The following is a 12,738-nucleotide window of genomic DNA, read 5'->3' as shown; positions in this document are numbered from 1 at the left end:
TGCTTTCTCCATTTTAAGATGGAATTGGTTGTAAAACACACCCTTAATTTAATAGTTTTATTTTTTTAGGGGGAAAAAAGATTCAGCTAGTATGTATGTATGTATTGATTTCAGAAAGGAAGGGAAAGGGAGATAGAAATATCAATGATGAGAGAGAATCATTGATGGGCTGCCTCCTGCACTTCCCCTACTGGGGATCGAGCCTGCAACCCAGGCATGTGCCCTTGACTGGAATCAAACCCGGGACCATTCAGTCCGCAGGCTGATGCTCTATTCACTGAGCCAAACCATTGAGGGCCAGAATTTTTTTTTTTACATTGTAAAATGAGGCTCCATGTTGGAAATGTTAAAAAAAGGTTAAAAAGTAAAAAAAAAAAGTGAACTTGAGAATTGAGAAACTACATTATATGGTCATAGAAGTCTATTTTTTATGAATGTGTATTAGCATCCCAGACTATTAATATTTCAAGGAGCACAGTTTAGGAAATACAAGTCTAGAATATTTTTTGAAAGGGTTGAATTCATATGAGTAGAGACCAGCTAATTTTTATTTTATTTTTTTGCAGGGAAGAAATGTCATAAAATAAGTAATACAGGATTCTGTTTATACTTTATCAAAACAAATAATTTATCTGTTCCAAGTGAAGTTGTTTGCATTTATTGGGGCTTTTGATGGCCATGAATGAAGTGTGTTTGAATTTTCAGGTATAACTGGTACTTTCTCATGCTGAGAGTGGTAATAAAATGTACATTCAGTCTTAAACTAATAATCAACTGTAATTCATATTAGAAGTGTAATTGTAAAGGCAGCCTTAGTTTATGAATTGCCCATTAATGTTTTCCTGCCTGGCCGCCAAGGACATCAGTTTGTTTCCAGATCTCTCATGTCTTTGCCTACTTGGCTGGAGGTTGGGAAATTTCAGATGTTTTTAAAAGAAAGCTCTAGCCCTGGCCAGTGTGGCTCACTTGGTTGGAGTGTTGTCCTATACACCAAAAGGTGGCAGTTTTGATTTCTGGTCAGGGCACATACCCAGGTTTCAGGTTCGATCTCCAGTCAGGCCGTGTATAGGAGGCAAAAAAAAAAAAAAAAAAAAGAAAAAGAAAAAAATCAATTAAAATAAAAACCTGGGACTTCTTTCCAATCTAAAAAAATAAAAGTAAAAGAAAGCTCTAGCTCCTTCTGAAGATGGATGGCATTAGAAGTGATCATTTTAGTTTCTCTGCAGAAAGCTTGCGTTAATAAGCCTCAGGCTTACTTAGTGCATGTAGCACCTTTGAAGTAGTTCAAGTGTTTGGATCATTTGATACAAAGCTAACAAAAGGCTGGAAGGAATGTACTTATATATATTTTTAATTGAGATGTCTGGGTAGATGATCAGTTTGTGTGTTATTTCCAAGAGTAACTTAACTAAAAGTTAGTATCTATTCCGACTCATTGCTTTCACTTTTATGTCTTCTATGCATATAGAAAAGTAGTAACACGGGTAAAGAGCGCTGTATTTCTTTAGCTAGCTCCATAGAGCTTATTCAGGTCTTTTTCAGTTTTCCTCATTTGCTTCCCTTGGTCTCTTTCCACTAGGGTGCTCCAAGGCCACACCTCCTTCTGATGACAGCTGTCTTCTGAGAATTTTGATAGAGGAGCTAAGACTATTTTGCTCTGTCTGTTTGTGTATTTTTCATGTATGATATCCATTGTTGCCATTATGAGGTGTGTGCCATCTATTCACATCATGATAAGAACACCACCATTATTTGGAATTTAAAAAATGAGCTCTAGCCTGCCTGGCGTGGCTTAGTGGTTGAGCATCCACCCACGAACCAGGAGGTTACGGCTTGATTTCTGGTCAGGGCACATGCCTGGGTTCCAGGCTCAATCCCCAGTGAGGGGTGTGCAGGAGGCAGCTGATAGATGACTCTCTCTCATCATTGATGTTTCTCTTTCTCTCTCTCCCTTCTTCTCTGAAATCCATAAAAATATATATTTAAAAAGAGCTCTAGATTGCCCACTGTGTTTAGAAACAAATCCATTTGCAATCCAGAATAGTTGTATATTTTTGCAACTCAGATCTTTCTTCATCATTTATAACTATGTCCTAGGGGCTTCAGAGAGCTATTTTATAACTGCAGATAAAAAACAAACAAACAAAACAAAACCCCACAACCTACTTTAAGTATGTGGAAACTCATAAAAATGGAGCTTCTTTGGTAACTGTTCATTCTCTGTGTGCTGAATGAGCTCTGTGCCCACTTAATTTTATCCACATAAATGCCACAAGTCAGCAGTGGGGGTTCCCTCAGTACTTGATGAAGCTGCTATTCAGGATGTTTGATTGGCAGTGTGTGGTGTGATGTGGAAAGGGTCTGAATCTGAAGTTCGCTCAATGAGGCTCGAGTGCCAGATTTTTTATCCCCAGATTTATTGACATACTGGAGGCCCGGTGCACAGATTTGTGCACTGGTGGGGTTCCTCAGCCTGGCCTGCACCCTCTTGCAATCCAGGACCCCCGAGGGATGTAGTAGTGCTCAAAGTGGCAGGTGGCTGGGGAGGAGCCCGAGCCCGGGCCAGGTGCTGCTCCCGCTCATCCCAGCCCTGCTGTGCCTGCCACTACCACTCAGTAGCGCTGCCGCGGAGGCAGGAGAGGCTCACGCAGCCACAGCTGCGCTCACCAGCTGTGAGCCCAGCATCTGGCACCATCAGTCAACTGAGTGGAGCTCCTGCTGTGGGAGTGCACTGAACACGAGGGGGCAGCTCCTGTGTTGAGTGTCTGCCTCCTGGTGGTCAGTGCGTGTCATAGTGACCGGTCAAATGGTCTACCGGTTGCTTAGGGTTTTATATATATAGATAATGGACACATAACAATGTGTAAGTTTAAGGTAAACAACTTGATATAATACACTTATATATTACAAAATGATTAGTTAGCTAACACCTGCATTATGTCACATAATTGCCATTTCTTTTTCTCTGGTGAGACATATAAAATCTACTCTTTTAGAAACTTTCAAGTATATAATATAGTATTATAATCACCATGCTGTGCATTAGATTCCCGAGAACTTATTTATTTTATTACTGGAGACTTGTACCCTTTGACCAGTTCTTCCTTTTATGAGTTTGGCATTTTAGATTCTACATACAAGTAATATCATAAAGTAGTTGTCTAGTTGTCTTCCTCTGTCTGACTTATTTCACTTAGCATAATGCCCTCTAGATCCATTCTTGTTATTGCAAATGGCAGAATTTCCTTCTTATGACCGAATAACTAACACACACACACACACACACACACACACACACACACACACATCACTGATGGACACTTAGTTTGTTTCCATATCTTGACTATTTGAATAGTTCTGCAATAAACATGGAGTGCAGATATCTCTTCGAGATCCTGTTTTTATTTCCTTTGGATATATACTCAGAAGTGGGATTGCTAGATTGTATGGTAGTTCTATTTTTTATTTTTTTGGATAAACCTCCATATTGTTTTCCATAGTGGCTGTACCAATTTATATCCTTACCAACAGTGTAAAAGGGTTCCCTTTTCTCCACATCCTCATTAATATTTATTATCTCTCTTTTTTTTTGATGATGTAAGTGCCAGCTTTGTTACTTCCTAACCTTGTACTCAGGGACAAATTACATGATCTCTTTGTGCCTCAAATGTCTTCTTAAAATGGTGATGTTCTTCCATCCAGTGCTGAATGAAGAGAAAATGAGATGAAATACTTTAGTGATGTATGCCATGCCATTATCTACCTCATACCCAAGTACCATAGTACTTGATCTTACCTTACCCAAGAAATCCTAACCGCACCAAAGGAACTGTATTATAATTTAAGTAAATTTAAAGTCATTTTAAGACCTGAAATCCTCTAGGTCTTTATCTAGAGCTAACTTCTTCCTGTGATTTGAAAGCCTTGACATTGAGCCTTTCTTACTTTTTCTTCTCAAAGTATGCCAGAACACATTCATCAAGAACAGAAGACTTTTGCAATCATTTCAATTTCCATAAAGATGTACAAAAGAAGGAGTTTTCTGGTTTAACTACAATGGAGCAGGCTCTCAAAAATCTTACACTTGTATTAACAGAAATATCTGTGGTATAATTCCATTTCTAGCAAAAGCAGAGAGAAGATGGCTGGGATTTTTTTTATGAGCTAGAATAGCAGAGGTAACATTATATTAAACTATAGGAATTTAATTACCCTATTCCACAAATGTAGTTTTCATATAAAAGAGTCAAAAGGATTTTCAAAGCTATTCTTCTGAACTGTGATATAAAAACCCAGAATGCATTTAGCAGATGTAAAATGTATTACTGTCCATTATGAACCACCACAATGAATGGAAGCACAAAGGGGAACACGGCATGGCATTGAACACACAGAGATTAAAAATGTCTTTGCTCCCTTCTCAGAAATATTGTAAGTTGCTTAGAGTTTTATATGCTTGCCACTGCAAGGATGGCATTTTTGGGATATTTCTGATGGGTGGATTTCATACTGAGGTAAGGTTTCGCAGAAAATGGAAATGCTGTCATTTGAGGGCTTAAATCTAGGGTAGGTGTAAGTAAGAATGCTCGGAGGGTTGGGAGGAATCAGTCACCCGGGGGCCTCATCATTCTTCCCAGGGTCTGCAAGTCTGTCTTTATAGTGTCCATAAAAAACCATTCCCCGAGCACTGACGGAAGGCTGAGGCAGGGCGACTGGGGAACTCCTTTACTGAAAAGTCTGTACAAAAACCATTGTTTCTCCTCCTCATTACAAAAGTGACAGATGTTCATTGTAGAAAAAATATTAAAATGAATAAATAAGGAAAAGAACATAAAGATCATTTACAACATCATGGTGGTGATAACACTGTTAACGTTTTGGTCCATAGCCTTCTAGTTTTCCTGCAAAGTCATTTTGCCAAGTCAAGTAAGAACTAAGTAAAAGCGAGTCCTGGCTTTGGGAAAAGGAGCAACGAGGTGCTCTTCCACTTCCCAAAGACTGGTGCTGTCAGGAGAGGCTTTATCTTTTACATCAACAGAAGGAAGAACAAGTTGGAAGTTCTCTTAGGAATATGGGGTTTATGACTTTTCCTCACATAAGTTGCAGTGTTTTAGTGACCATCATATGTAGCTAATGAGTTTCATTTGCTTTTTCTTTTCTTTTTTATTTTTTGAGTTGTCCAATACAGCTTTTTTATTTTAAATTAAAATGTTGGTTTCCATACATATTTTAATCTTCGGTCTTGAAATGTTGCATTAGTCTTGTCACCATCAGTGAGGGCTACTTTAATCAATATTCACCTCCTTTTGTTCTCTTTTTGAGTAAGATCGTAAACAACTTTCCTCATAGCACTTGATCTCAGATAATCATACCACAGGGAGTAAAAGAGAAAACTGGAATAAAATAGAGTGAACCCTACGGTACACTACACTCTTGGTTTTCCTCGAGCCTGCGTATCTGAGGGAACTGCTAGTGAGGCAGTATGTGTAGTGGGTAATTCAGAGTGCAGACTTTATGGTCAAATGACCTAGGTTCACATTTAGGTTCTATCACTTACTGGCTGGGTAACCTTGGGTAAGTTAATTAACCTCTCTGTGCCCTAGTTTCTTCATCTTCAAAATGAGAGCAATGATGCTATCAGGTCTTACAGAACTGTTGGGGATTAACGAGATAATGCATTGTACAGCTGCCCAGCACAGCGTGAAGTGTCCAATAAATGCTAGCTAGTGCATATGACATGTCTGTGCTCTTCGGTATCTAGTGGCCACATCAGTGAGACTCAAGTACAGGAAAGGCGCCTGCAGAGAATTTCTCCTCTTCCGTGTGACCTTGGGTAATTCTCTAACTTTCAGGAACTCAGGTTTTCTCTTCTGAAATGCAGACTATGCAGTTGATAATACAAAGGGGTTTTAGATGGAGACAGCATGCTACCTTGCAATGGGAAGGGCTTTAACCATAAATAATAAAGGGAAGACCTCCTTTAAAAGATGTCAAGTTTTTCCCTGGAGATGGAGGAGGCCTCCCCTGACTTAATTAACACACCTCCCTTGAGTGAACATAAAGAAAGGCAAGTCGCAGAAAACAGCCTGGGAAAAACAAATGAATAAATATTGTTTGTGCCAGCGAAAGCCCATGAAATATGAAATGCTGACTTAACTTTTCAAGCAGATTAGGAGTGATGCTGTTCATTGATACATGCAACCCTCCCTTAATAACTAAAGAAAGCAATAAATTTGGGTTTTCAAACCTTGGCTGCCCCTCCTTATGAGTTTGTTTCTGAGACTTCAAGCCAGGTGTTTGCACTTTGGCTGTAAGATGGCTGCATCAACATAGAAGTATGCAAAGAAGCTATTGGAAGAGTTCCAAAAGATGTCGTTTGCTCTTGTTTCGATGCATTTTTTGGATGTGTCTCCGTCCATGTTGGTAACAGGGGTCCTATGTTGGTGTCTAATTAGCAAGGTTTAAGAATTCTCTGTAATAAAACAAGGGTATATACCTTAAAATGGCATGCTTTAGAAACATTTAAATGTTTTGCTTTCACAAAAACCTTTTTTGGGATGTTCACTTATTCCTCCCTCGAATATAATTGGGAAGACTTAGTTCTCCCAAGATAAAAGTCAAGACTATAATCGGTAGGAAAAGGAGCATTGGATTCTGCTTCTTTGCTAAGGTGATCTAGCAAAGGTATGACCTTGTTGGATTCCTGCTAAATATCGTTTTTACAACTCTGATAGAATCAATTATGGCCCATTCATTTACTCATTTGGTAATATTTACTGAGCCTCTACTATGTGTTGGGCATTGGTAATTCAACTGTGAAATAGGTAGACATGGTCCCACTTCTTGGGGACTTAGAGTCTAGTGAAGGATACTGATGGGGATTTAAATATAACTTGATAAATGCAAAGATAAGGGAAGGAGGGCACTTACATCTGTTTCAGGATGTGGGATGGATGATCAAAGGTAGTTTCCTAGGGGAATACTTTCTCAGCAGTCAAATTGGTAATTTTTAATTTGCTGTTATATATACTTACTGACAGAGCAGAGGTTAATAGTTTGGGAAAATTTTACATCTAAAAGAATTATCTGCATATTGGAGAGCTCCTTAGGTTGGGTTTCAGGGACTGTTGAGGTGTAATTAAGCCCATAATCTTCTACCCAGATGGAATTTCTCTATAGAATTTGAGCCAGAGATGAGATGAGTCAGCCACGAAGACAACTATGGTCTTAATCACCTCAGAGCAGGAAGTGAGTTAGCATTTGAGTCTCATAATGCCCCTTCAAGATAAGCAGGACTCTTTATGGTCCCCTAGCACAGTCCCTGGTATCCAGAGGGTGCTGGACACACAATTGGGGCTCAATAAACACTTGGCAAGGAAAGGGATCCTCATTTTATAAATGAATAAAGGGAGGCTTGGATAAGTGAAAAGACTTGCTCAAGTCCATACAGTAAATCATGGCAGGGACTGAGCGATTCGATTTTCTGAGTCCCAATCTATTATACCAAACCACTTCTCAGGAGTTTAAGATGTCAGGGCAAGGTGTGACCAGGCGAGGCAGCCAAGACAGGCGCTCAGTGTCCTGGAGGCAGGTTATGGTTACAGAAGTGGGATTCAGACTCTTTAAGTCTTGCTATCCCCTGGGATTACAAATCAGTGCCTTCTGTGCTCACTAATGTCTCTGGGGACAAAATAATTACATATTTAGCCTATGCTGTGTTACTTGGCTGATTCAGAGGCCACAAAGGCAATGAAGACACTTCCCCAGGGCAAGCTATAAAAGGATGGTTTCAGGCAAGCTAGACAGACCCCTGTCTTTTCTGACACACAGCTCAACTGTCAAGAACATGCCATGAATTCCAGGGGTCTGCAGTGTCCAAGTCACTGAGGGCTCTGAGAACAGAGGGAAAACCGTGTGGTATAGTACAAACAAGATAGATATTGGGGGTCAGGCACAACTGATTCCAATCCAGCTCTATCAGCCCTAAACTTGCCCGAGTTACTCAATCAAGTCTCAGTTACCCTATCTGTAAAATGGGGGATTTACATAGTGAGCATTTCATACATGTTAGTTATTCATTTTATTTTCTCCATTTTATGGACAAAGGCACCTAAGACTGAGAAAGGCTAAATAACTTTCCTAAGGTGAAGTAAATGGCAGAGCCTGCCCTTGAACCATTGTTCTTTCACTCCACGGTCAATGCGCTGAAACCACCATATTATATCACCTTCATAGCACCTGCCTCTCGAAGCGTGAGCATGAGGTAAAGTGCTTTGCACTGTGCAAGCATGTAGGTTTCAGTAACTGGCAGTGATTATTGTTAGAGACGGAAGCTCAACAGAGCTGAAATGCTGTCTAGTGGTTGAGTCACCCATGGACCCCCATTGTGACAGGGACCCCAGTTTATAGGGAAATCTTTCAGCTCCATTTATACATACAGACGGTAGTGTCGACTCTGAGTGTGAGAGATGATGATGGTAGTGGTGATGGTTAGTGACTAGAAAAGAAACATGACTTCATTAATAAAAACTTCAAATAGAAGAAGGCTCAGTGCAATGGAGCAGTGAGAATGGCTCTCCCCACTGAACATACCTTTCTTGTCAGTTTTTAGACATATGATCATCCTTTAGGATTCCAGGTCTTGCCTGGAAAGAAATAGTTGAGAACGTTCAAGCTCTGTAGCCCAAATGTTGAGGAGGGCGTTGCTTATCGTAATGCAGAGATAAAAATAAAACGACCCTCTAAAGGCAGTGGTGACTACCCACAGTTTACTAGGGAGTCAGTAAAAACCTCATTTCTCATACCAGCATTCAAGAGCTGACCTTTAAAATCACCACATCTGGGGAGAATGTGTGATTTGATGCAGAACATTTTAGGGCATGCCGAAAAATGAATGGCCAGGAATGCGCTCATCAGTTTTCTTCTCCTTCAAGGAGCTCAGAATTGCTTAGGTTATAAAAGTCAGTTCTTGGGCACTTCTGAATCTATAGCATTTGCTTAAGTAGGTCTTCTGTGCAAAGTAGATTAAGCACATATATAAATGGAATGCTAATCCATGTACCTGGTATGAAATGATGGGTGTGTGTGCGTGTGTGTCCTCAGAGGGAAGTTTAGCCATTTCAACGTACTTAATTATATAAGTTCAGCAAAGGGTCGTTTGGAAGAAGATAGAATTGCTTTTTTAAAAGAAGAGACACACTATGTGAATTGTTTTGTTATGGAGATGTCACATTGAGGCTCATGTACTACATCTATGGTCCAAGGAATAATACTGATGAATATAAAACCAGCTTTTGATTTGTGAAACTCAAAGTACCTGCAGGTCCAGAAGGCATTCGCAAGAAGCCTATTTGTATTCATAATACCCTTCTTAAAGAGCCACAGCATTATGTGGAAGACAATTGGAAGGATGGTCATCTCACACATTCATCTCCAGGTGAAATAGCGTTTGTCTGATCTTGTGTGTCATCATCTGCTCAGTGAAGGTCTGGGCAGTGATGCCGACAGAAATTCCTCGTAGCTGCTAATTCTGAGCAGCCTGGGCCGTGAGGCACTTCAGGGCCTGGATCTATCACAGTCAGACTCCGCTATACCCTGACCGAGCAGTGAGCGTTTTCCCCGGCTAGTCTCCAGCTGGCTCCCACGTTCAGAAACAGCAAACTGAAAAATTTCCCCCTGACATGTTCTGATGAGGATCCAGATATCGGAATCAGTGGGTTTTCAGAGTCGCAGCTTGTAGTAATGAAGGAGGCTAGAAGCCACTTAACCACAAGATGGTTGAGCTTCCGCAGGAGATACCTGCCAACCAACCTTCCTCCTGGCTCCTAACAGCCCGGGAGGAGGCCGGCTCCTGCCTTCCTCCTGCAGGGAGGGCATTGGCTGTTATTGAGGTGGCCAATGAGAGAGGAGTCAAGGAACAGATCTATTTCTGAAGCCATAAGTGAAAACTGATTTGATGGGTACAGTAGGAAGGTTTTCATCTTTTTAGAGCCTGTAATATTAGAAACTTTGCTGATGGTAATAACTACTGGCCTGGAATATCAGCACTGACCCTGTTGTCTTGGGCCACTGGGAAACTCTTCTTGTGTAACCATTTCCTCCCTTCCTTCAATATTTGCAGAGTATCTGCTACATGTCAGGCAGGGCGCTATCAACCAGACATTAAACGATAACAGAAAAACCAAGTCAAACACTGTCCCTGACCTCAGGGAGTTCAGAGTCTGGTGGAGAGAGAGGCAAGAAGACAGGCGATTTCAGTTTGGATTCATAGGCTACACCGAGGGCGAGAAGAGGACCACCTACCCCGGTGCACAGGCAGGGACTGGGCAAAGGTGATGGTCAGTGAAAGAGCACTCCAGGCAGAAGGAAGCTGTGTGCAAAGGCCTAGGCGGGAAGCTGGAGAGAGCGCCGTCAGCTGCACGGTGGCAAACAGTCCCCGAGTGGTGGGCAGAGGGAGGAAGGGGGCTGAGAGATGGGTCTGGAGGAGGCAGGGGCTAGGTCCTGGTGTTGCAGGCAGTGGGAATGGCACCAGGTGTCTGACTGGTGGGGTCAGACCAAACCGGGGTTCAGCAATCTTGGTACTTGGGTTCTGGCTAGGAAACCAAGTACCAAGACTCAAACTGTAAGAGAACATTTATTGGGTAAATTATGCAGGTAGAAAAAGTAATTCCTAGAAGAAATGGGCTTAGGACACAAGTGATAGAGGTAAAGGAAGAGTTCTTGGAGCTTGGGAGGGAGGAAGCTGATGGTAGTGGGTGGGGGAGGCGGGGAGAAGGGAGAGGGAGAAAGGCAAGGGACAGGCAAGGGTGTGCTTCTGGGAGGGAGAGCCCACTGGGTCCTCTGTCCTAAGGATTTTAAGGACAGAGATTTTAGGGGAGGGCCTAGGAAAATTCCTAACAGAATACTCAGCAGTTTTCCAGGTGTGTCTTTTCAGGGTTGTGATTGATTGGCCTGCACCAGAGCAGGGGGTCATTATTCAATGCACATAAGTTCTGACATCAGCAGAGGCTGTTTTTGTTGCTTATCTGGGCCTGGAGCTGAAATACAATTGAGGCATAGATGTTATTTCTAGGGAGGAAAGGTCAAGGGGTCCAAACCTCATGACCAGTGATATGCTAGGGGAGGAAAAGTCACCCTGGGGGGCAGGTTTTCTCACCCTACAATTGATTGTCCATTGCTAGGCCCCTGGGGCTTTCCACGCTGGTGACCTTCTGTACCTGGACCATCGTCCTTGCTCTGTCATGTCTGTCTATCTGCCTACAACAAGAGGGTCTTTTCTGCCATATAAAGAAGCTTGGACCTTTACTCTACGCATGGGTCCTCAAACTTTTTAAACAGGGGGCCAGTTCACTGTCCCTCAGAAGGTTGGAGGGCCGGACTATAGTTTAAAAAAAAAACTATGAACAAATTCCTATGCGCACTACGGGCCCAGGATGAGTCGGCTGCTAAGCAGGACAGGCAGTGGCACCCGGCGGGCCGGATAAATGTCCTTGGAGGGCCGCATGTGGCTCGCGGGCCGTAGTTTGAGGATGCCTGCTGTAGGGCATTGGGGACAGTGAAGTTTCGTGATTGGCATTGTGACCTGCCATTGAGCCCTGGGGATGAAGTGTCTTGCAGTGAGTCTTGTCAGGGTTTTAGAGGTGGACCAACTGCTGGGTGTCACTGATGGAAAGTGATAGTTTGTTACTCCTGTTAGTCCATAAGTGAGGAGGAGAATGAGGGATGTTTCTTTTTTTTTTTTTAGATAAAAAAATACCATAAAAAAACTAGTAAATGTTGAATGATAATAAGTCAGGTGGTCTCCTTTGAAACTGAAAATGCTCTCAGATAAGCTGAAGAAGGGGCAATAAAACTGAAATGGCCGGAGGGCATTTAAACAAAATCCATTTGTTCTTGAAAGCAACCTGAAAGATATAGGAAAGAGTATTAAGAACCACACAGAAAAACCTCGACTCACACAGTACTGCTGGAAATTGCCTATGCCGATGTATTCTTCAATAAAAGTTGTTTTCTGCTGACGCTTTTTTTTCTCCTATGGACGATCCTCTTATATTTGATGATCAATTTTCCACAAGGTTTGCCATAATGTTTCCTCAGAGCTTAGGTTTTTACATTTTAATTCATTTGATGGCTGTTCTTAACCTAAGACAATATTTGCTGTTTGCACAATTCAGGTCATTGTTTTCTAGCTGACAAGACAAGTTGCTCAAATCCCAGACCTCTTCTTTTTCTTTACTTGTTTTTGTCTGTCTTGCTTTGAGGAGAATCACTGTCCAAAGAGGCAGTCTCGACCAGTTCAAGTGGAGCTTGATGGGATATCCCATCACTTGACTTACCTCTACCACCAGATGATGTACACTTTGGGCTCTCTTATCTTACCTTTTCCCCCAACCCCTTGACCTTATTATTTCCAGTCACTTTCCCTCTTTCCAAAGCCCTCCCAACATTCCATTTATCTTTCAAAGTCCAACACAAGCTTCATCATCTTTGTGTTCTGAGACTGATAAGTACACTGTGATTTCAAGACAGAGAAGTTTGTGGCTGGGTGAAAAGAGCAGAGTTAAATGATTAGTGTTATATTAATAAGACTCTGGTCTTCCCATCCATAATGGCAGGTTTCTCGAGCATAGAACCGTATCTTTTGGTACTTCTGTAATCTTAACTAGAGCTTAGCACAGAATTTAATAAATACAAATTTAAAATGTATTTTGAATACGTTGTGACTTGGCAAGAGCTATG

General features: G+C 41.6%; 1 protein-coding gene across 1 annotated transcript in view; it reads left to right on the top strand.

Moving 5' to 3' along the window:
• Nucleotides 1-12,738, top strand: part of TPH2 (tryptophan hydroxylase 2) — a 105,250-nt gene that overhangs the window by 68,842 nt on the left and 23,670 nt on the right. The gene's annotated exons all lie outside the window — the stretch shown is intronic.

Source organism: Plecotus auritus (assembly GCF_963455305.1).
Source record: "Plecotus auritus genome assembly, chromosome: 3".
NCBI lineage: Eukaryota > Metazoa > Chordata > Mammalia > Chiroptera > Vespertilionidae > Plecotus > Plecotus auritus.
This window is presented reverse-complemented; position numbering and strand designations above follow the sequence as displayed.